Source organism: Mastomys coucha, unplaced genomic scaffold, assembly GCF_008632895.1.
Source record: "Mastomys coucha isolate ucsf_1 unplaced genomic scaffold, UCSF_Mcou_1 pScaffold15, whole genome shotgun sequence".
Taxonomy (NCBI): Eukaryota; Metazoa; Chordata; class Mammalia; order Rodentia; family Muridae; genus Mastomys; species Mastomys coucha.
In genome coordinates, this window is record NW_022196897.1 from 109,873,396 (window position 1) to 109,896,887 (window position 23,492).

The window sequence follows — 23,492 nt, forward strand, 5'->3', positions numbered from 1 at the left end:
CTGTCCCAGGTCTCTGGCATGTCACCTACTCTGCCCACCACTGAATCTCATTCTCTGTTCTCTGCTCTCCTTACACCTGATCCTCTTGCCCCACTAGTCTTCCCAATCCTTTCCCCACCCAGTTCCGTCTCCTCCTCTGACATCTATTTTATTTCCCCTGATGGGAGAAAGTCAAGTATCTTTCCTTGGGGCCTCCTTCTTATTTTATGCTTCTTTGAGTCTGTGGATTGTAGTGTAGTTATCCTGTTGTTTGTTTGTTTGTTTTTCTTTCTTTCTTTTTCTATGGCTAATATCCACTTATCAGTGAGTACCTACCATGCATGTCCTTTTAGGTCTGGGATACCTCACTGAGGATGATATGTTCCATCCTCTTACTTACAACATTTATAGTGTCATTTTTTTTTCCGAGACAGGGTTTTCCTGTGTAGCCCTGGCTGTCCTGGAACTCACTCTGTAGACCAGGCTGGCCTCAAACTCAGAAATCCGCCTGCCTCTGCCTCCCAAGTGCTGGGATTAAAGGCGTGTGCCACCACCACCTGGCCTATAGTGTCATTTTTAATAGCTGAATAGTTTTACATTGTGTAAATGAACTACATTTCCTTTATACATTACTCAGTTGAGGGACATCTGAGTTGGTTCCAGTTTTTGGCTTTTTTTTTTTTTCAAGACAGGGTTTCTCTGTGTAGCTCTGGCTGTCTTGGAACTCACTCTGTAGACCAGGCTGGCCACAAACTCAGAAATCCACCTGCCTCTGCCTCCCAAGTGCTGAGATTAAAAGCATGTACTACCACTGCCCAGCTAGTTTCTGGCTTTTATGAATAAAGCTTCTATGGTCATATTTGAGCAAGTGTCCTTGTGGGATGGTCAAGTATCTTTCTGGTATATGCCTAGAAGTGGTATAGTTGGGTTCCAATTTTTCTGAGAAACTACCAGATTGATTTCCAGAGTGGTTGCACAAGGTTGCATTTCCACCAGTAATGGAGGAATGTCCTTCTTGCTCCACATCCTTGCCAGGATGTGTTGTGCATTGAGATTTGTTATCTTAGCCATACTGATGGTATAAATATGAATCCCAAAGTTGTTTGGATTTGCATTTCCTTGATGACTGAGAACTTTGGACATTTCTTTAAGTGCTTCTCATCTATTCAAGATTTTTCTGTAAAGAATTCTCTGTTTAAATCTGTACCCTATTTTTAATTGGGTTATTTGGGTTGTTGGTGTATAACTTCTTGAGTTCTTTATATATTTTGGATATTAGCCCTCTGTCAGATTTGGGTTGGTGAAGACCTTTTCCAAGTTTGTACGGTATCATTTTGTCCATTGATGGTGTCCTTGGCCTTTCAGAAGCTTTTCAGTTTCCTAAGGTCTCACTTTTTAATTGTTGATCTTAGTGCCTGAACTGTTGATGTTCTGTTCAGGAAGTTGTCTCCTGTACCAATAAGTTCATGGCTATTACCCAATTTCTGTCCTACTAGATTTAGTTCTACATTGAAGTATTTGATCCAATTGGACGTGAGTTTTGTGCAGTGTGATAGATATGGATCTCTTTGTATTCTTCTACATGAAAACATCCTGTTAGACCAGCACCACTTGTTGAAGATGCTCTCTCTCCCTTTTCCATTGTATGATTTTGGCTTCTTTGTCAAGAATTAAGTGTCTGGAAGTGTGTAGGCTTATTTCTGGGTTTTGGATTTGACTCCATGGATCAATCTGTCTGTGTCTATGCCAATACCATGCAGTTTTTATTACTACTGCCCTGTAGTGCAGCTTGAAGTCGGGGATGGTGATATTTTCAGAAGTTCTTTTATTGTTCAGGATTATTTAACTATCCTTGTTTTTTTTTATTTTTAATATGAAGTTGAGAATGAAAAATCCTTTCAAGGTCTATAAAGGTTGAAATTTTGATGATAATTGCATTGAATCTGTTAGATTGCTTTTGGTAAGGTGGCCATTTTCAATATGTTAATCCTATCAATCCATGAGCATAGGAGTTCTTTACATCTTCTGATATCTTCTTCAATTTCCATTTATAGAGACTTGAAAGTCTGATCATACAAGTCTTTTACTTGCTTTGTTAGAGTTATACCAAAATATTTTATACTAATGTGGCTTTTATGAAGGGAGTTGTTTTCCTAACTTCTTCCTCATCTGGTTTATCTTTTGTATAAAGGAGGACTACTGGTTTCTTTGCATTGATGTTGTATCGAGCCACTTTGCTGCAAGTGTTTATCAGATGTAAAAGGACTCTGGTAGAATTTTTGAAGTCACTTAGGTATACTATCAGATTATCTACAAATAGCAATAATTTGACTTCTTTCTCTCCAATTTGTTCCCCCTTGATCTCCTTTACTTTTCTTAATTCTCTAGATAGGATTCAAGTACTATATTGAAGAGACAGGGAGAGAATTGTCAGCTTTGACTTGTTCCTAATTGTACTGGAATAACTTCAAGTTTATTTCCATTTAATTTGATGTTAGCTATTGGTTTGCTATATATTGCCTTTATTATGTTTAGGTATGTACATTGCATCCCTAAGCAATTGGACTTTTAACATGAAGAGGTGTTGGAGTTTGTAAAAGGCTTTTTCAGCATCTGATGAGATGATCATATGATTTTTATATTTCAGTTTGTTTGTATGGTAGATTATGTTGATGGATTTTCATATATTGAATCCACCCTGCATCCTTTGGATGAAGCCTACTTGGTCATATTGGATGATGTCATTGTTGTGTTCTTGGAATCATTTCTAATTAGAATTTTATTAGTATTATATAGAGTATTATTACATCAATGTTCATAAAGGAAATTGATCTGAAATTCTCTTATTTCTTGTTGAGGCTTTGTGTAGTCTATGGTGACTGTGGCCTCATAGAATAAAATAAAAGGGACATTTGATAATGTCCCTTTTGTTTCTATTTTGATGATTAGTTTGATAAGTATTGATATTAGCTCTTCTCTGAAAGTCTAGAAAATTCTGTGCTAAACCCATCTGGCCCTTAGCTATTTTTTTCAGTTGGGAGACTTTTAATGACTACTTTTATTTCCTTAGGGGTTAGAGTACTATTTACATAGTTTGCTGATCTTGATGAACTTTGGTAAGTTATATGTGTTTAGAAAGTATCCATTTTATTTAGATTTTCCAATTTTGTGAAGTACAGGCTTTTGATGCAACATTGAAAGATTCTTTGAGTTTCCTCAGTGTCTGTTGTTATGTCTCCCTTTTCATTTCTGATTTTGTTTACTTGGATATTGACTCTCTGTCTTGGTTATATTGGCTAAGGGTCTGTCTATTTTGTTGATTTTCTCAAAGAGCCAGCTCTTGGTTTCATTGATTCTTTTTATTTTTCTCTTAATTTCTAATTGATTATTTCCCACTGTCTACTCCTCTTGGATATGCTTGTTGCTGCTGTTTCTTCTTCTTCGTCTTCTTCTTCTTCTTCTTCTTCTTCTTCTTCTTCTTCTTCTTCTTCTTCTTCTTCTTCTTCTTCTTCTCCTTCTCCTTCTCCTTCTCCTTCTCCTTCTCCTTCTCCTCCTCCTCCTCCTCCTCCTCCTCCTCCTCCTCCTTCTTCTTCTCCTTCTTCTTCTTCTTCTTCTTCTTCTTCTTCTTCTTCTTCTTCTTCTTCTTCTTCTTCTCCTCCTCCTCTTCTTCCTCCTCTTCCTCCACCTCCTCCTTTTTTCCTTCTTCTTCATCATCATCATCATCTCCTCCTCTTCCTTCCTCTTGCTCCTCTTCCTCTTCTTCCTCTTTTTTCTAGAGCTTTCAGGTATACTTTTAAATTGTTAGTATGAGAACTCTCCAATTTATTTATGAAGACAGTTAGTGCTCAGACAGGATACAATAAGTTATTTCAAATTTCTTGTATGGTCAATTTTGAAGAAGATTCCTTGAGATACTAAGAAGATGGTATAATATTTTGTGTTTTGGTGAAATGTTCTGTAGATATTGTTAAGAGTCATTTGATTCATAACCTCTGTTATTTTCAATATTTCTTTCTTTAGTTTCTATCTTAATGATCTGCCAATTGGTGAGAGTAGTGTTTTGAAGTCTCCCACTATTAATGTGTAGGGTTAGATGTGATTTAAATTTTAGCATTTTTTCTTATGAATTATGTGTTTGTCCCTTTGTGTCATAGATGTTCAGAACTGAGATGTCATTTTGGTGGTTTTTGCTTTGATGAATATTTAGAAGTGTTCTTCTAAATCTCTCTTGATTTACTTTTGATTGAAGGTATATTTTATATATTAGAATGGCTACTCCAGCTTGTTTCTTGGGTCCATTTGCTTAGAAAACATTTACTCTGAGTTAATGTCAACTTTTGATCCTGAAGTGTATGTTTTGTATGTAGTAGAATGGTGGATTATGTTTAAATATTCACTCTATTATAAAAGGGGAATTGAGACCATTGCATTGAGAGATATTAATGACCAATGATTGTCAGTTCCTGTCATTTTGATGATGGTGGTGGTAGCTTGTGAGTGTGTGTATGCATGTGTGTGTAATTCTCTTCTTTTGGTTTTGCTGGTGTGGAATTATCTATTTCTTGTGTTTTCTTGAGTGTAGTTACCCTTCTTGTGTTGGAGTTTTCTTCTAGTGTCCTCTGTAGAGCTGGATTAGTGGAAAGATACTAATCAAATTTGATTTTTGTCATTAAATCTTTTGTTTTCTCTGTCTATGGTAATTGAAAGTTTTGCTGGGTATAGTAGTTTACACTGGCATCTGTGATCTCTTAGAGACTGTAAGATATCTGACTAGTCACTTCTGGGATTTAAATTCTTTGTTGAAAGGCTGATATAATTCTAATAGGTCTGCCTTTATGTTACTTGGCTTTATCCCTTGTGGATTTTAATAGTCTTTCTTTGTTCTATACATTTAGTGCTTTGATTATTATGTGGTAGGAGGATTCTCATTTTTGCTCCACTCTATTAAGTGTTCTACATCCTTCTTGTAAGTTTATAGACATTTCTTTATTTAGGTTAGGGAAATTTCTTCTATGTCTATGTACTTAAGTGCAATCTCTGGCTTAGTTTGCTAGGCTCACATTCTCCTTATTGGCAAAGCTAAGTTGTGGTCCTTGTCATGCCTGCAGCAAAGAGGACCTGGTGCCCTCAATCCTAGTATGCTTCTCATGGTCTATTGAAGTCTACAGGGTCAGTATCATTAACTAAAGAGGGAATTCATTGTGTGACAAATGTGCCCTTAAAACAAAGAATGGATTTGGTTATGCTTAGTTTCTCAAACTAAAATAGACCATCATTAATGCTTACCCCCCATTTAATTGAAAGGAAAAAAAGAAGAGACTTGGGACACATACACCCTTGAGTGGTTTACAATAGTCATTTCTCAGTTACATTCAGCATTTTGTATGGCTGTGAAACAAAAATGTGGGCAGATTCTGAATGAGGCTGGATGTTCATCAAAAAGGGCATGAATGAGTTGGGGAGAGTAGCTGCAACTCTATTTGCAAGAAAAGGCTGAATGTGGAGGTAGTAAGGGTCAGTAAGGGTGTTCACTAATCACTTTGCCCATAAAGGCAGCTACTTCAGTTCCTGTTGACATCAATAGAAATCCCAAATCCCGCCATAGCATCTCAGCTGATGCCTTTCACAGTGGGATCACTACAGCCTTACCTCACATTTGAAATCCTGCAGTCTTTCTAGCCTATTGGTGGAGTTATAAATGACTATCTGTCTGTATCAACAAGTGGTAAATCTCCCTTAGTTATAATTTGATTTAAATTAGCCTACCTTGGGAAGCAGACCTCCACAAGTGCAAATTACCATAAACAGCAGCCTTCTTTGACGATTTACATAATTAAATGAGCGAATATTAAGACATCACTGTGAAGTGGCAACCCAGGAAGTCTGTGTTTTTAAGTGAAGAAAAGAATAATCCTTCATGTCTTAAGACTTCATCCCGTTTTATACCAGACTTCATTAACCATCACTGCTGTTTTTTAAGAACATTTTTCTGTGATACTGTACCACAAATCTGCATTGTATTCCTTGGCATTTAAAAAAAATTGGGAAATAATGACATACCCAAATACAGAAAAGTGTGGTATTGCAGTGTATCTCATTTGTAAAATTACATATATAATAGGTACTTTGAAACGCAGGAAATGAGAAAGATGAAATGCTTCAATTAGTTGTACCTTAGGAAATATACATCATTGTTCCTATAAGCACTGTGCCAGGGAAGAACATACTCTTGGGATTTCAAAAATATTTCTGCTCCTGGGGAGTGAGCTTAAAAATGTCATTAAAAAGTTGTCATCAGTGGAGAAGTTAAATGAAGCAATCACATCCTTCAACGCATAACTTTGTCATGCAACATCTCTTAAATTGGTTCTATAGAGATGACAAAACCCGTTTCCCTTTGCCCAGCCTGAGAAGGCCCTGGACATTTCTCCAGTACCACAAAGGCTGGAGGGAGGGCTAGAGAGGTGACTCAGTGTTTGATAGTGCTTGCTGCTTTTGCAGAGTACCTGTGTTTGGTTCTAAGCATCCATGACTGGTGGCGGACCTCTGTGACTCATCCAAACACACATGTGAATACACAGCTTCACATACACATAAATAAAGTCAAATAAAGTTCTTTTACAAGAAAATGATGCTCTATTAATTATTCATTAACTATTGTATAGTCTAAAGAAAATGAATATTTTGAAAGCATACACTCTAGAGAATATAGATAAGTCAGCAAAGGCCTGTACAGTTCTCAAGGAAGGGCCAACTTGTAGAAGATAGATGGATGCAATGGGTACCACCAAGTTTAGGCAAGCTAGACAAGAGGACTTGATCAGGAAGATTAAATGTATGGTTTTATCAATTAGAAATGCAGAAGAAAGTTAGGAAAAGAAATGGGATGCATTGTAGAATACTGTGTGGGTACAAAGGAAGCATGGGTTATGGTCCACATTGCCTGAATCTTATTTGCAAAATGCTGATATATAAAATGAGATATTCTATGGGGCTGTGATGTTGGCATTACCCCAGAAACCACACACAATCAAGCCTAGGTAGAAACTTGGGGCCCTAATGAGGTTGAAATAAGGTGATTAGAATAAAAGTCCCATCTGGGATTAGTTCCTTTATGAGGGCGTATCTGTGACCTACTGGCTGGCAAGAAGGCAGTTGGGCTCAACACAATTCAGAAGCCACTGTTGTTTCAAATGCCAGAGTTTGACTCCAAGTGGTTTATTTTAAGCATATTTAAGCATAGCACAATTTGACAAAAACTCTTCTAGTGACAGTTAACTTAATTCTGTGTTTACAAAGCACAAATGAATCTCCTTGAGGGAAAAAATAAGCTAAAAACAGATCAGACATTTCTAAAATTCTTTGTAAAGTCCATAAAGATGGATTCTATAGATTGACTGAAAAAACAAACAAGACAAACAGACAAACACCAAACAAACAATAAAACAAATTCATGGTAAGGATCTGGGCGAAGATACGGTTCAGGCAATGTCTCTACTACACAGATAGTGCAAAGATCACCCAGCTAATAAATATGTCTGCTCCTTCCCGTGGGTGGATAACAGGAATTGGGTTCCATCACTTGAAGGAATGACCATTTGTGCTGCACATTCCAGGTTTCCCTAGTGCTTATCTATGAACACAAAGACCTCTGTGCCTCCTACATCTTTATGCAAAACATAAATAAAAATAATCCAGACACTAGAGCTTGCTGTACACCTAGAGGAAGACCCTTGTCAAACATCACCATAGTTGCCACTTGACCTCAGACCTGAACTTACACAACTATGGAAAGGGGATTTCTGTTGTTTCCATCACCTGACTTGTAGGATTTTACTACACCACCATGATGCTCAGTTTATTTTTTTATTATTTCTTTTATTTTTGAGATTATAATATAATTGCATTAATCCCCTTCTCTTTCATCTCTCCAAATCCCCCCTTTCTTGCTTGCTCTTTCAAATTCATGATTTTTTTTTTTCCCAGTGATTTCTACTACATGCATATCTGGGTATGTACATACATATCCCAAATATAACTTGCTTATCCTGTATAATATTATTTGTATGTATTTTTTTTAGGGCTGACCATTGGTGTTAGATAACCAATTGGTATTCTTTTTCCAGGAAAGACTATTTCCCCAACTCTAAGCATTTCTTACTTGCCTGTAGCTCTTTGTACAGCACTGGGGCCTCAAAATCTCTCCCTAGCTGCTTTAGCTTGTGTATTGTTGCTCTCCTTTTGAAGAAGAGGTGGTGGAAACCTTGTAAGAGCCAGAGAGTCAGGGAGTTTGCTGTGAGATGGTGTCTCCTAGTATCATCAGAATCTGTACTCATGAAATCTCACCAACCTGTCTGCCTAATCAGAAGCTGAACAAGGATATCAACAACAGTAGATATGTACTTAGGCTTAATTGTCAACTGGATGTAATCCCTTAGGAAGGGAGTCTCAGTGAGGAATTGTCTAGATCACATTGGCCTTCAAGCATGACTGGTGAATGGTTATCTTGATTATGTTAAGTGATGTGGAGAGAGCCAGCCTAGAAGTTGGTAGCACCAGCCCTTGAGATTGACTCCAAGACTAAATAAACAAGGAGAAAGTGAGCAGAGCGTAAGCATGCCTGGATTCATTCTCATTCTGCTGTTGACCATGGAGCTTACTGTTTCATGGCCTTGCCACCTGGACTCCTTCACAAGGAGGAACTAAGACAGGGACCTAACACAAAGCAAAACTATTGAGTGTGTCATAGCCTGAATTCTTCCACCAAGACTTAAAATTAAATCGTCGCCGGGCAGTGGTGGCGCACGCCTTTAATCCTAGCACTTGGGAGGCAGAGGCAGGCGGATTTCTGAGTTCGAGGCCACCCTGGTCTACAGAATGAGTTCCAGCACAGCCAGGCTACACAGAGAAACCTTGTCTCAAAAAAAAAAAATTAAATTGTCCCTGTGACCACATCAGGAGTAGGGCCATCTTAATTTTTCATTACATTATGTGTGTGCACAGGTGTGTGCATGTGCATGTGCCTGTGTGTGTGTGTGTGTACTTGTGCCTTCAAGTATGTGGAAGTCAGAGGACAACTTTCAGGAGTCAGTTCTCAGCTTCTGCCTCGTGGGGCCCAAAGGATTAAGTTCAGATTCTCCAAATGTCAGCAATCAGCCTTATCTGCTGAGCCATCTCTGGCTAAGGAGTGGGACTTTTAAGAGGTTTAGGTCACTGATCTCCTGACTTTGTGAATGGATTGATCTTGTTATCTTGAGTGGGTTAGACTTTGCAGGGCAGGTTGGAAGGGACGATGAAGCAGGAGGCCCCTGGCAGATGGTGGTGTGTTCTTACACTTCCTCCCTACCACAATTTCTTCTCTTCTATAAATCATTCCCTTTACAATGTTCTGTTATAGAATCAAGAGAGAAAGAAGGAGTCTCTTGTGCTACTGAAGGTCCTAAATATCCATAATGTCACGTGTGTATATTGTATCACATGTATACAGCTGTCCCACTAAACTTCTCACACAGGCCACAAATTCAAAGACAAAGAATTTATGGACAGTGAAAGCAAAAACATTAAGCCAAGTGCAGAATTTTTCAAGCCTCAACCATTCCTATTATCTAGATATTACCTGTATTTTCTATGATACCAATCTAGGAGCAATATCAGCCCTTTGCACTCAGGGCTTTAAACTAAAGTAGAAGTTGGTGAGGACTCCAAAAGAAAGGGGATGGGGGAGAGAAAAGCCAACTCCAGTTTGGACACACCTATTTAGACAGGTGTCCTTCATGTAGACAGCCCAGGAGTTTCTTGAGGCCCAATTGGTACCTGGGTCTTTGTGCTTATAGATCAGACTACACATAAGAATGAGGCATTATTCTACATGAGAATTTTTACTGAGAGGCCTTTGTCAAATTAAATTATACAGAGAAAAATCAGGAAGAAAGAGCATGTATGTGGGAAAAGGCTTTGTCCTTTGGATTGTGAGTCCCTCACTCTTCCCATTTGTTGGCCATCCCTATCAATGAGCAAAGAGCCTGACAGATAACAATAGCCAATGCAATATTAAAGAAAGGATAAAACTAGAAGCACACGTTATTTCAAATTGGCACTTTTTTTTTTTTTTTGCACTTTCCTGAAACTCCATTCAGTTAGAAAAGGATTTCCAAAAACTCTTCGCACACTAGCACACCACATTCAAAGTCCCTAGAGGTGATTTTATTTATGTTTACTTTGTATTAGGAATTTGCTTCCCTTTATGCCTTCTATGACACTGATTAAGAATATTTGGTGGAACAGTTTACTTCAGAAACTTTCATATGTCCTGATGCTCTACTGTTTGTCATTGAAATGTTGCCCTGTCACTTTGACACCCATGTATTCATTATCTTTAGCAGCTTCAAAAGCAATTCCCGCTGTCTGTTTGTTGAGATTTTGTTTCCCCTGAAAATGTTTCCCTTGCTATTTTTCACTTGCTTTAAGGGGAGAAAAAAATGCAAAAAACAGATGCAAGAGAAAAAAACTATCGTTCAAACTATGCCTTATGAATGCATATGATCATAAAATCTGAGTCCTTAAGTCATTTCACAAATTAAAAGGATGTTAGCACCAAGCCCATCTCCCCAAACACCAGCATTCCCCCTCTCAGAGCTAAGATCCTGCCTTTTGAAAGATCTTTTAATCCCAGCTGTGACATTTGTGACTTGGCTAATTATGAAGTACAATTAAAGAATGATTAGGAAATCTTCCCTTCTTTGCCGGAACTTCGGAAGTGTCCTTTGTGCGCTCGGTAATCACCTTTGCAGTCATTTCCAATCTCGCTCTCCTCCTTTTGACATATCCCAAAATAGCCTTTTTAATTCTGTCCAGAGATGTTCTTTCTCTTTATCTGATCAGGTGCTAGCTCCCGATCTCTTTACTGCTGTTGAGTGAACTGCCCTTTCAGACTATCTGAAGACGGAAGGCCACTCCATGCAGCCAATCCCCAGCTTCTGTTCATCTATGAATCTTTAGAGCAGGGGCTAGAGCCTCATCAAATGAATAAAGGGATTTTGGTTTTACTTCTTTATTCTTTTCTCTTAATATCCTTGAACTCTCTCTCTCTCTCTCTCTCTCTCTCTCTCTCTCTTTCTCACACACACACACACACACACACAGAGAGAGAGAGAGAGAGAGAGAGAGAGAGAGAGAGAGAGAGAGAGAGAAAGAGAGGAGAGAGAGAGAATTTCATTTGCTCTTCCCTGAACCTCTAAGATTTGCCTAAGAATTGTAATGGAATTGAGTTGTGTGGGTTAGCAGAAAAAAGATCAGATACTAGGAGTCTCATGTAAGTGAAGCCATGTGTGAGGACTCCAAGTGGAAGGAAGGAGAGGGTACTGGAAGGTAGCATGACTTCGTCCTTAGTTCTGGTAGCAAGGGCTAGTTCTGAGTAGCTTAATTACCAACCTGATGCCATTCCTTTAGGCTGAGATAAGCTGCTGTGGTACACTGTGGTAGGGTGGGGCAGACAATGACTCTGGAACCAGAGTGTCCAGAAGAACTTCATAGCACAAACACCTTGTCCAGTGCCATTGGGCTCTCTGTTCTAAAGTCCCTGCCAGAACACTAGAGCCACTTCCTTTCAGAAATTTGTCATAAAGAATAATTTGTAAATTCAAGGATACTTTATATTTTAATAATTTATTTTTATTTCATAAACGGTGATTGGTGTTTTGCCTGCATAAATGTCTGTGTGAGAGTGTTAGATCTCCTGGTACTGTAGTTGCAGACAGGTGTGTGCTGTCATGTGGGTGCTGAGAATTGAACCCTGGTCCTCTGGGAGAACAACCAGTGTTCTTAACCACAAGGTCATCTCTCCAGCCCCATCAAAGGGACTTTAAAATTAAAACTGCAATATATTTTGTCAGTTAAAAAAAAAGCCTTTTCTATTCTTTCATCAATTATCTACATTTTCTTGGTGAAAATACAAGAGGGAATAAAGGTGGTTAAGTGAGATGCTGAAGGTCACGGAGGAGGCCATTCGGGACCTCAGTCCCACAGTGAACTTCCTAGGTTGTAAACATTCTCATGACAACTCCGCTCAAATGATCTGCTTTTAATCAGGACCAAGGCACCTGTCACCCTGCAAAAACTCAAGGCTTGAGAACTGTAAAGAAGTAAACTGAACCCTTGTCTTCCTTAATCCGGACCACTAGACCTTTTAGTTGGCTGGCTGATGCCCCTGGCATGCCTTTGAGCCTGTCAAATTGTTGAGACCTGTAAGTAACACTTGCCTTTGATGGTTTGAGTGTGTGTCCTCCTGCAATCATTCCATCTCATTGTTAGAAGGGAAAAAATTAAAAAGGTTCCTGTCACTAGTGCTGAACCAGGCTCGTGTGCTATCTTGGGAATGCAGGACCTATAAGGAGAGACTGGCCTCTGAAGGACTGAAGTGAATGTTCAGTATAATTGAATTAATTTGCTCACTGAAGGGGAGGATCAAAGAGAAATGACAGTAAAAGACAAATGTCAGGAGCAGAGAAGTTTAGAAGAGCACAGGAGAAGGAGACTGCCTGTGAGTCAGACAATGAAAGTGCCATGTAATATGGGAATATTAGAGTGTGTGTGTGTGTGTGTGTGTGTGTGTGTGTGTGTGTGTGTGTGTGTGTGTGAAAGAAATGGATCGGAGGCCTTTAAAAGGGCTCAAGGCGTTGCTTAGGTCATCAACTGGGTTTTATTGATTTGGAAGCACAGCTATGATCTCCCTCCCTTTTCCTACACCATCTTAGAGAGGTCTAGTTAGTCTTCTGGAAGGTTTCATGGCTTGAGAGACCTTGTTCTAGGCCAGTGGTTTTCAACATTTCTAAGGCTATAACCCCCTTAATACAGTTCCTCCTGTTGTCAGGACCCCAAGACATAAAATTATTTTTATTGCCACTTTATAACTTTAATGTTGCTGCTTTTGTGAATTGCAATGTAAATATACGTGTTTTCCAATGGTCTTAGGTGACCCCTGTGAAAAGATCATTCAACAACTTCTACTTGTGTGTAGTTCATGGTGAGAGCCTTTCTGACTCTCCCCTGACATTTCCTGCAAAGCTGAAGAAGGGCACTGGGAGTTTTCCATGGAAAGCTACTTCAACAGAGTCAGTATAAATCAAAAGGTTAATATGGGCTCACCATTGTTGACAGCATTCTGGAAACATCCGCATGTTTTCAGTACTTAAGACTTTTGAGTCTGACTTTCTGTTGATATAATCTATCCACATTTTGGCCATTTCGATCTAGATAGCCTTCTACAGACTATTTCGTGCACATACACATGGCGTGGTGGTGTTGATTTGGAGAAATGTAATTAAAATTATCCTGAAGGCATGCTTCTGTTAGGAGTTCCTAACACACACAGAATATCTGGAGCTGGAAAACATACAGATTCAGGAGCCAAGCACCTGGGTTCAGACCCTCCTTCTGTCACATATGACTTGTATTTTAGATTATTTAATTTACTATGTCTTTCTCATAGCATAGCATTGGCAGCCTACCTTGTAGGACTGGTGAACAGATTAAATTAAAAGCTCAAAACTCTTGGCATCATGTCTAATATACACTAAGTTGTCAGTATTAGCGGTCCTTGTTACTGTTAATTGTTAATTATCTCCTGTCTTGTGTCTCTATACCATATGGTGACTTTATTTTGATGTCCAAGTCTATTATCACCCTACATTTCTTATAGAACAAATGATTGTACATTCTCCTTTTGAGTGTTTGACACCTGCCATGCATTGCATCAAGTCTGGAATCATTTAATTCACACTTAAATCATAAAAATTTATCAGTGTTGTTAGTATTTACATTGTGGTGACTTAAAGATTTGGAAAAGATAATAAAGCTGTCAAGGGAAATTTTTGAGCATAACCCCAGTTTCTGTGTTCTGGTTCCTAAATTTTATTTCTCCTTACATCTTCTTACCCAATTCCCATAGCATATTGTGTCTCTGTTGTAGAGAGAATCTCTTATAAGCATCACCTGTCAATAAAAAAAGCCTATGGCCCGTGAGCTGAGGCAGGAAATAAAAGGTAAGACACTGGCAGGAAGAAAGAGGATTCTGGGAAATTGTCAAAGAGGTGGGAGATTCACCCAGGAATGCTGAGGAGACAAATGTAAACCAGCAAATAGCTGAACTTGGGGTAGAATAAAGGAAAGATTTGAGCAGGACATTGAGAGACGCTAAGGAAAATGCTGGGCAAGAAGCAGATCATGACTGAAGAAATAGCTAACCACGTGGAAAGCACAGACTAGTTTGAATGGGTTAAATAAGTTATGAGCTAGTCAGCAAATGAACCAAAGCTTATGGCCAAGGCATTTAGTAATAATAATTACTCTCAGATTCATTATTCTTGAGAACTAAGTGGCTGGGAGGAAAAACTGGATTTATTTATTTATTTATTTATTTTACACTCTGTAACCTGTATTCACACTGTGAAGTAGTTGCTTTTCTCACTGCATCTGAACACCTGACAAAAGCAACTATGGAAGGAAGAGTTCGTTGTAGCTTACCATTCTAGACTATGCTGTCCACAATGACTGGGGTAGATTTCAGGAAAAGCAGGAGGCTGCTGGTCATATTGCATCCACAGTAGTTAGGAACCTGAGAGCAATAAATGCTGGTATTCAGCTGCATTCTCCTTTTTATTCTTTCCATGTCCTTTAATACTTCATATACAATTCTTCTCCTACCCAATGTCCTTTCCACTTTGGATATTAAGAAGATTGGTGCTACTCTGGGGCTGGAGGCATTGCTCAGGGCTTAAGAGAACTTGCTCTTCTTGCAAAGACCTAAGGATCAGTTCTGAGAACCCACATGGAGACTCACAACTGTCTGTAACTCCAGTTCCAGGGAATATAACACCTTGTTCTTACCTCCAAGGGCACTGCACACACATAGTGCACACACATACATGCAGGCAAATACACATAAATCACAATAAGAAAATCTTTATCAGAAAAAAGAAAGGAAAGAAAGAGAGACTGATGGAAGGAAGGAAGGAAGGAAGGAAGGAAGGAAGGAAGGAAAGAAAAAGGAAAAAAAGAAAGAAAGAAAGAAAGAAAGAAAGGAAGAAAGAAAGAAAGAAAGGAAGGAAGGAAGGAAGGAAGGAAGGAAGGAAGGAAGGAAAACAAACAAGGATAACTGCTGCTCATCCTACAGGAATCATCTCAAATTATTCTTTCCAGTTACTTCTTACCTTTTAGGCAAATTAGATGTTTTTGTATCTGTGTAATGAAAACCCATAGCTTAATAGTCGGTTTTTTTTCTCTTTCTAATTGTCTATCTTTCCCACTAGAGTACAGGCCCTTCAGCATAGATAACTTTCATTTCTTATCCTTGTTTCTCTGCTCCCAGAATGTAAACAACTCATAAATTAATAATGATAAGTGAATTGGTGACTGTGAGTTCTGATCATTCTTTAGAGCAAGGTCCTTAGGTTCTGATCACAGCAATGCATAATAGCTACAGCCTCATATGCTAATGGTTATGACTGTGACGGCTGTGATCAAGAATGGGGTGTCCACTCTAGGTAGCCTGGATCTAAGCAGCCACATGAGTGGGTCATTAATGTTCAGCACAGAGTGGCACCATTCTTTCTGAGGTCCTTCTAGGACGTGTTTCACCCTGTTCCCTTTGCAGTTGCACACTGTATCATAAGAAGCTCCATGTTAGAGAGTTGGTCATGTTGGGTGTGACTGGGTCACACTGTAGTCCTTTGGAACCAAGGTCCCTGCTCTTGAGTGCTGCTCACATAACCACAATAGACACTATTTATCACGGGGGTAGCAGTCTTCTAAAGATCAGTTTGTGAATTCTTAGAGGCTGTGAGATACCTGACTGAGATGGCTATGGTGAGTACGTTTTAGTTCCCCACACAGCCTGGAAGTGGAAATTAGTATAGGTCGGCCCTCATCTGCATTCATCCCCCCTCCTCTAGCATTCTACATGCATACACGTGTAAAGTTTCAATTTGTTATTTCATGTTTTGTTCATGTTTACATTCCATCTTTTCCCTAGCCCATGAGATTTCCTTAAGCTTCAACGTTTTCTTTTCTTATACATGGTATTGTATTGTTTAACATAAGGCAAAGGGCCAATTAATGTTCAATAAGTGAATAATCAAATCAAGGCATGAACCACAAATTCCTGCTACTGCAATAGCCTAGTCTTCCTTCCCAGGAATGAATGTGTGAGCGTAACGCCAGCCTACATCCAATAAGGAGGCAGGCAGACAGGAATAAGGGCATATGATTATTACGATATCTCAAGAAACACAGTTATGCACTGTAGGCTAGTCCAGGCTAGTCAACCAAGTAGTTTTAGTGAAATGGACATTACCTTCTTTCAGCTCACTCAAAGAAGTTTAGATAATCGTGACTAGAAATAAACAAAGCATTTTAACAAAAGGCTTGTTTCCATAATTCCAGTGTTGGCTGGAGAGTTTGCCCAGCCTTCCTAGCTTTTGTACTAACTTGACCTATAACTGTGAAAATGTGTTATTGTATAATCTCTATTTGAAAAGAAGTCCAAAGGAGAAGTATAAAAAGCACATTTACTACATAGACATACCCTACACACACCTTAGATCGGCCACAGCAAGGTAATAACTTGGAATGTGAATGGGGCTTCATGTCTGTTCCATCTCATTCAACTCAGTTAAATAAAAAATAATTGTAAATATCTACCTTGTGGGGGGAACATAATTCATTAGGAAATATTATCTTTAGAGAATCCACAATCTGATACATCAGTAAGGTGCATAAAGTAACAACTGGTGATAAAATGTGATGGATTTGATTATGGAGCTAAAAATCACACACTGGTGGTTACAGGGAAGGAGAGTGGATCCAAATTAATTTCTATGTGTTGGAGAAGGAGGGTGTGGGGAGAAAAGATACCTCCAAAACATATTCCCACAGTTAAATGTATATAGAGAGGGACAAGGTATCATGATACTCCTGGGAGGTGGGGAAATGTGTGGTTGGCAGGCTAGCTGAGCATAGTTGGCTACTGGTTTTATCACCAGGTCACCCTACATTTCTGAAGTCTCTGAGATGTTTGTTGCCATTGCAAACAGAATGTGTTGATGTGAAGAAATCCACTAAATAGGAATGTCATCTATGAAGGCTGAAACAACCTCTCTCAGGCTGTGAAATTTAAGGCCTGAGTTAGAATCATGACTGTGAGAACAAGAGCAACATTTTTAGCGTGGTTCTCAGAAGTGGCTCTCAGTTCCTGTCTTACATACTTCCGTGCGGCTGCGAAGAGACACCATGACCAAGGAAACTTATACAAGAAAGCAATTAACTTGGCAGCAGGCAGGAAAGCATGGTGCTGGAGTTGGTGCTGAGAGCCAAGAAGGAAGTAGAAAAGACAGTGAGGATGAGCCTACTGTGGGCTGCAGTATGACCATCTCCAGTGTCACACCTCCTCTACCAAGGCCACACTTTCTAATCCTTCCTATAGAGTTCCACCAACTAGGAAGCAGACACTCAAGTATATGAGCCTGTGGGGTCCATTCTCATTCATTCCACCCTAACTCCTTTGGGCCCCACAACTCTTGAGAAAGAAAACACACTTCTACCAAATAACAGCAATGCTTCATAAAAGAAGCACTGCTTCAGGAGGATGTGGAGAATCTCCCCCAAATGATGCTGGTAGAAAAACCCTATGCAGGATGAGGGATCTCTACTCTGCAGGCCTAGAATTGGAAGGAAAGGAGACTTAAGTATTAAAATTTAACATTGTACTTCCAGAGAAGTTTGAGTGATCCTGACAGCCACAATCAGCTTGCTCTTCAGGACAGGTTTGTTGGGTATGTATGTTTGTTCTGTTCCTTTTACCATAGAAGGACTTAAATTTCACCTTGATTCTCAGTTTTTACCAACTTTGGTTATGACAGGTGACTAGTCAAAATTTCAATCCAGGACAGTGTGATCAGAAATCACAGACCCTTTACACAGTAACCCAGGGGAGCTTGAGCAATCCAGAGGGTTGCCATTAATAATTAAAAAAGAAAGAAAGAAATTGCCAAAGATGATGAATGATTTTTGGTTGAAGATAATAGATCAGAACTCTGACTTGATACCTTCTAGGGAGGCTTCCCCAGTAGCATCAAGAAGGATGAAGGCCCTCAGCTGCTTTGCTAAAATGTTATGAAAAGGAAATTAATCATGTGCTCTTTGTTTCAATGGCTATGTATTTATAAAGCCAGGATCAGCTAGGCACATTGCTTAGTGTTCTGGACTGGAAGGTACTTTTATAGGCATTGCTCTTACTCTCTGGAAATCTGTATTTTGTATGAGTTGAAATGAGTAAAACAGAGGTCCATGGCAGGGTGTTAGGCGGTCAGGTAGAGGCATGTATATGGTATCATAAGAATGACTTCACCCTGCTGTTGAAACAGCAGCTGTTTCTGCAAAGAGCCCATGGAAAACATGCCCACAGAGAAGGGAGAAGCTTTTCTAGAAGTGGAGACAAGGCCACAACATGGTGAAAAGAAAGTACTGTTGGGATGAAAGAGTCCCTGTGGCCAGGGCTAATAGGGACAGAATAACTCTTCTAAGAAACAGGCATGGTGTCTCACACTATTAGGAGCCTCAGGGGAGGAGGGAGAGGTGCCATGAGCTTGGTATTATGAAAGCAGAAGTTTGAGAATCAATTGTAAAGGATTTGATTGGAGGATCATGGTCAAGGGAACACAGTCAGAACCTGTTACAGACTACCATGGGAGATCCAGGGTCAGAACCTGTTACAGACTACCATGGGAGATCCAGGGTCAGAACCTGTTACAGACTACCATGGGAGACCCAGGGTCACATCTTCAGTCACTTTGCCCCATTTGTACATATACTTTTCCTATTCTCCCACCTTCAATGGTTAAGTAATTTTAGAAGTCAAGTGTGCAGAATAGCTGTATTGTGGCCTAGTACTCCCTAGCATAGAGAGTCCAGGATAGGGTTATATATCCACCTACCTGTAAAGTGAGGAAATGCTTAGGGACTTCTTCATAGTAACAGAATCAATCCTTGAGACCATGACGCTTCTTGCCTCCTTGGTTTTTGCCTTTATTTTGCCTGAGTTTGCTCTTCCTTTGACTAGAGCCATCCCCTCATCTAGCTGGAGGCCTCCTGGAAGCTGCTCTCCTGCTAGCAGCTCATTGTCATGTTTTGGCCCCAATCCCTGGTTCTCTCAATCATTCTTTAGAGCAAGAGATGTCATCTAGAGGGGTGTGACACTTGCATAAATGAGTTATGAGTCCTCACGATTTTGAGTAGATTACCAAACACCTTCAGAGCAGAAGCAGCATCTGCTAGCTCCAAAGTGTGAAAAGGATATTATGCATATGTATGCAGAGACGCATGCCCTGCAGCAACCGATTCAGAGAGTGCGGGCTTACTCACAGCCTGTGCAAGAAGCCTTGAGAGATGCTTGTTGAAAAGAAAGTGCTTTGACATTCTTTTCCTCTCTTCTCTTTGCAGCCCTTAATTTACTGTTTTATGACCTCATAGATAAAATTAGAAAAAGGTTTGTGTGAGTGTCCAGATTATTGATATGTAACATACAATATTTCACATCTATAGGCAAGTAACCCTCATCTACCATTAGAGAAACTAAGGAAAGAAAACAGTCTATATGGAAAAATGGTGACAAAGTGAGGCAGCCAGATTACTGTGACATAAACATTTCCATCTGATCTATCCTGATGATGAATATGTTCAGTGTGTATATATATGTTATTTTTATTTTCACACATTACATATAAATACTATTTAGCCCTAAAACTAAGGAAATTTTCTCATTTGTAACTACATGGATGAACCTGTACATATGTCAAGTGAAAAGAGTCAGAATTAGTAAAATATGGAATGTTTGTACTTACATGAACAATCTAAACATTTCAAACAGCTACAGAGAACAGAGTACTATGTACTGAGGTCTGGAAGCAAAGGATGGCAATGTTAATCAGAAGCAATGCTGGATACCTTATATATAATATGGCCAAAGTTGCTAATTATCATGTATTGCATGCTTGGGCCCTTGCTGTGAGGATGGCTCAAATGTTCTCACTCACAAAAGCACATAGAAGGTAGCTCTCAGTGAGGAGATAGATGTGTGGATTGTCCTCTTTCTGCTAACTCTGCACCCTGTACAGTTGCCTCTCCATATCCATGGGTTCTAAGTTCTTGGCTCATTCCAACCAACTGAAAATATGGGGGAAAACATGCCTCTCTTCTGAACATAGACTATGGCATTTACTCTACAAACAGTGCATTTAAATAATGGTTTACACAGAATTTTATGTATTATAGAGTAACCTATGGTTAGGGGTTTTATGTATTGTAAAGAGATAGAGTTTTGTGTATTATAAGTAACCTATACATTGTTTACTACATACTGAGGTTATTACATGTAAGTTCTAATCAAAGCTAAGGGATCTGAGATCCACAGAGTTAGACATCCTGTAGGTGCTGCTGGAATCAATCCACAGTGGGCACTGAGGAACAACTCCATATCTGTGTTAGGTTACACTGTCTATTCTGAATATAACTGTACTTCTGTTGGCCATTCCTTTAAAAAGACTACCAAAAAATAAAATAAAAAGTCAAATGAATGTTGTCACATCCTATTTAATGGTACTTGAGAATAATACATGTATTATGCACTAAGGTAAAAAAAAAATAGCCACAGAGTGTGATGATTATTGTCATTTTAGATGACTTAGATCAGTGATCTGAACCTTCCCAATACTGGGACCTTTTAATATCATTTCTCATATTACAGTGATCTTACTAGTTACCCTTTCTGAGAATTACTTACTGTGCTTGTAAATTAGGGACAATAATTTATCTACTGAGTAAGATTTTCTGAGAACTAGATGTAATAATATATCATATTCTTATATATGCATATATACATTATACATACTACATATGCACATATCATATATGCGCATATATATGCATATATTTAACAGTGTCTTGCAAGGAACAGGAGACCCAATAATCTAATGTTTCTGTCCACCCTGTCTTCCTTTTCATTTGCAACTTTTTTAACCAATCACTCATTGACTTCTCTTTGGATAAATATCTTCTTGCCTACAAAATGAAGCTGAGCTAATTGTTTTGTACTATTCAGCATCAGTAGATATATATACAATTATTCTACTCTCAGCACTATGAGATCAATAAGAGGTTTGTTGTGTATATCCTTAGGGTTGGTAGGAGAGCAAGAGTGCTGAGTATAATCTGGTTGTTAGTGGAGAGTAACATTTTGGTAAGCAAAGAATGGTTAGAAGAATAAGGAAAGACAGCAAAAGTGATTTGGATAAACTGATTTAAGCCAAGAGAACAGGTAGACCACCTAACCTGTTTAAAGATTCCAAGGAGGACAACTCAGGAAGCATGGGCCTGTCTCTTGGGGCTCCTATGCCCCCCAATCACTCCTAATATACACTCCTTGGTTCCCATAAGACTGTTCTCTCCAGGAACACAAGGGGTATCTGTTGTTTTTGCAAGGTGTACTTGCCAAGTGTTGGAATTTGGACAAGTAAATGAGGATCTGTGATGAACTTAAAACATTAATATCTGAGTCCAGGGAAGGATCCAGAAAATAACCTAGCAATATTTTGGTAATAGAAATGTCCCTGGAACACATCTGAAGGTACCCCAGAGTATTTTCATAAATGCTGAGTATGTTTTAAGCTTGTATATAGTTTTTCCTTGTGTGCTGTACAGCTGTGTGTGTGTGGGAGTACAAACCTCCAGGGACCTGGGCATATGTTCTAACCCTGAGAAAATCTGTGAGAGAACCCCAGAGGACACACTGTATTCCTCTGTCAGCCAAGAAAAGAAAATCCTGCCAGGAAAACTCCTTGGTCAGCGAGTAAGTGTGTGCTGGGAATAGAGCTGTAAAACGTTATTGGTTAGAATGAAGTATGCATTGGCATATGAGTTGAAATTCTGAGTTCAACCTTTGATGTTGCAGTAACTATACTATCATGGCTTTTTGGACTTCACTTCCTGCCACATAACATTAGCCAAGAGCACATGCCAAGACACAGATACTGGCTAGATCCACATCCCCATTTTCTTAGCATTTTCCAGGATGCTGAAGCCGACATTATACTCAGAATTTCCTAGGTCTCTGTTCCTATTTCATAGAAGGGAAGGTGGAGTGTAGACGTAGATTGATGGCATTTGTCTAAGGCTGTTGTGTGAGTGGAAACAGAAACAAGATTGCAGTTAATGCCCCAAGGTCAGCCACAGACTGTTAACACTTGTGAAGAAGAGTCCACTTAAAAGTCTGATGAGAAGTTGCACGTTCTGGTGTGGGCGATGAACATCCATAAAATGAATGAACCCATGAGCTTTACCACCTCTCTGAGGAAGAGGAGATTCAAGTCCCTCATGCAAAACACTCTTACTCAAGGTTTTGGCTAAATAATGACAGTATGGATATGTGGCGGAGCATGTGTGATAATGACAGTACGTGTATGTGGTAGAGTATATGTGTCTGCATCTTAGATTTCATAATATCACTTATTCAATGCACAGCTGCAACCAGCATGAATCAACCCTGCCTCCCACACAGACTCTCCCTGTCTTCTTGAAGGCAGAGGTTTCAGCCAGTTTCCCTTTTAAGTACCACAGCTGATGCCTCCTAACCAACTCTCCTGCTCAATTCGGAGCTCAGCTTGTGTTAGCAAAATCAGCAAACACAACAAGGCGGCAGCTTCACTGAAAAGGGCGTCCTCACCAACCGCATCTCAACGTGGCCTCACTGCTTAGTCATGAGCTGGCCCTTTGGGTGAGGCACAACAGGATGCTTTCTTCCTGGAGCCATCCCAGATCCCTGATTAAGGATCTTTGGGAAGGAAGGCTCAAGAACTCTTCCAAACTTATATGTGAAAACTTTCATCCTTAATATTGCTCCATCATTTTGACTTTAACAAAAATCAAGTATATTTATTCCTTTAAAAATTTCAGCAGATGGTAAATGTAAGAATGATGTCTTCTTTTTTTCATCAGAAAGCTATCATGAATAGTCATATGCCTCTATAACACAAACCTATATCAGAAGGACTAAGCACTTATGTTCTAATTTTAAAATATCTCAGATGGTATATGAATGTACGTACGTATGTATGTATGTATGTGCTTATGTCACCTGTAAAAAATAAGCGAACTAGTGTCTGTTACCTTAGAGCAAATAGATAACCTGGATGCATAGACAATCCAGTCCTGTGCCCTCTAATCAGGAAATGGCTTGGAACATCAGAGTCTCTCAAGTCTGATCCAATGAAGTGTGCGTGTGTGTGTGTGTGTGTGTGTGTGTGTGTGTGTGTGTGTGTGTGTAGACCATCCTGGTCTCCTCACTGGGCCTAGGGCTCACATATTGACTAGGATGTTGGGTAAGTCTATCTCTGTCCCTTCCTCTGTCACCAATGTTACAGACATGTACTATGCACAGCCTTTCTGTGGGAACGGGGAATTGTACACTG

At 39.4% G+C, this 23,492-nt stretch overlaps 1 protein-coding gene across 10 annotated transcripts in view; it reads left to right on the forward strand.

Annotated features, from left to right (window-relative positions):
• Positions 1–23,492, forward strand: part of Sema6d (semaphorin 6D) — a 558,298-nt gene that overhangs the window by 175,051 nt on the left and 359,755 nt on the right. The gene's annotated exons all lie outside the window — the stretch shown is intronic.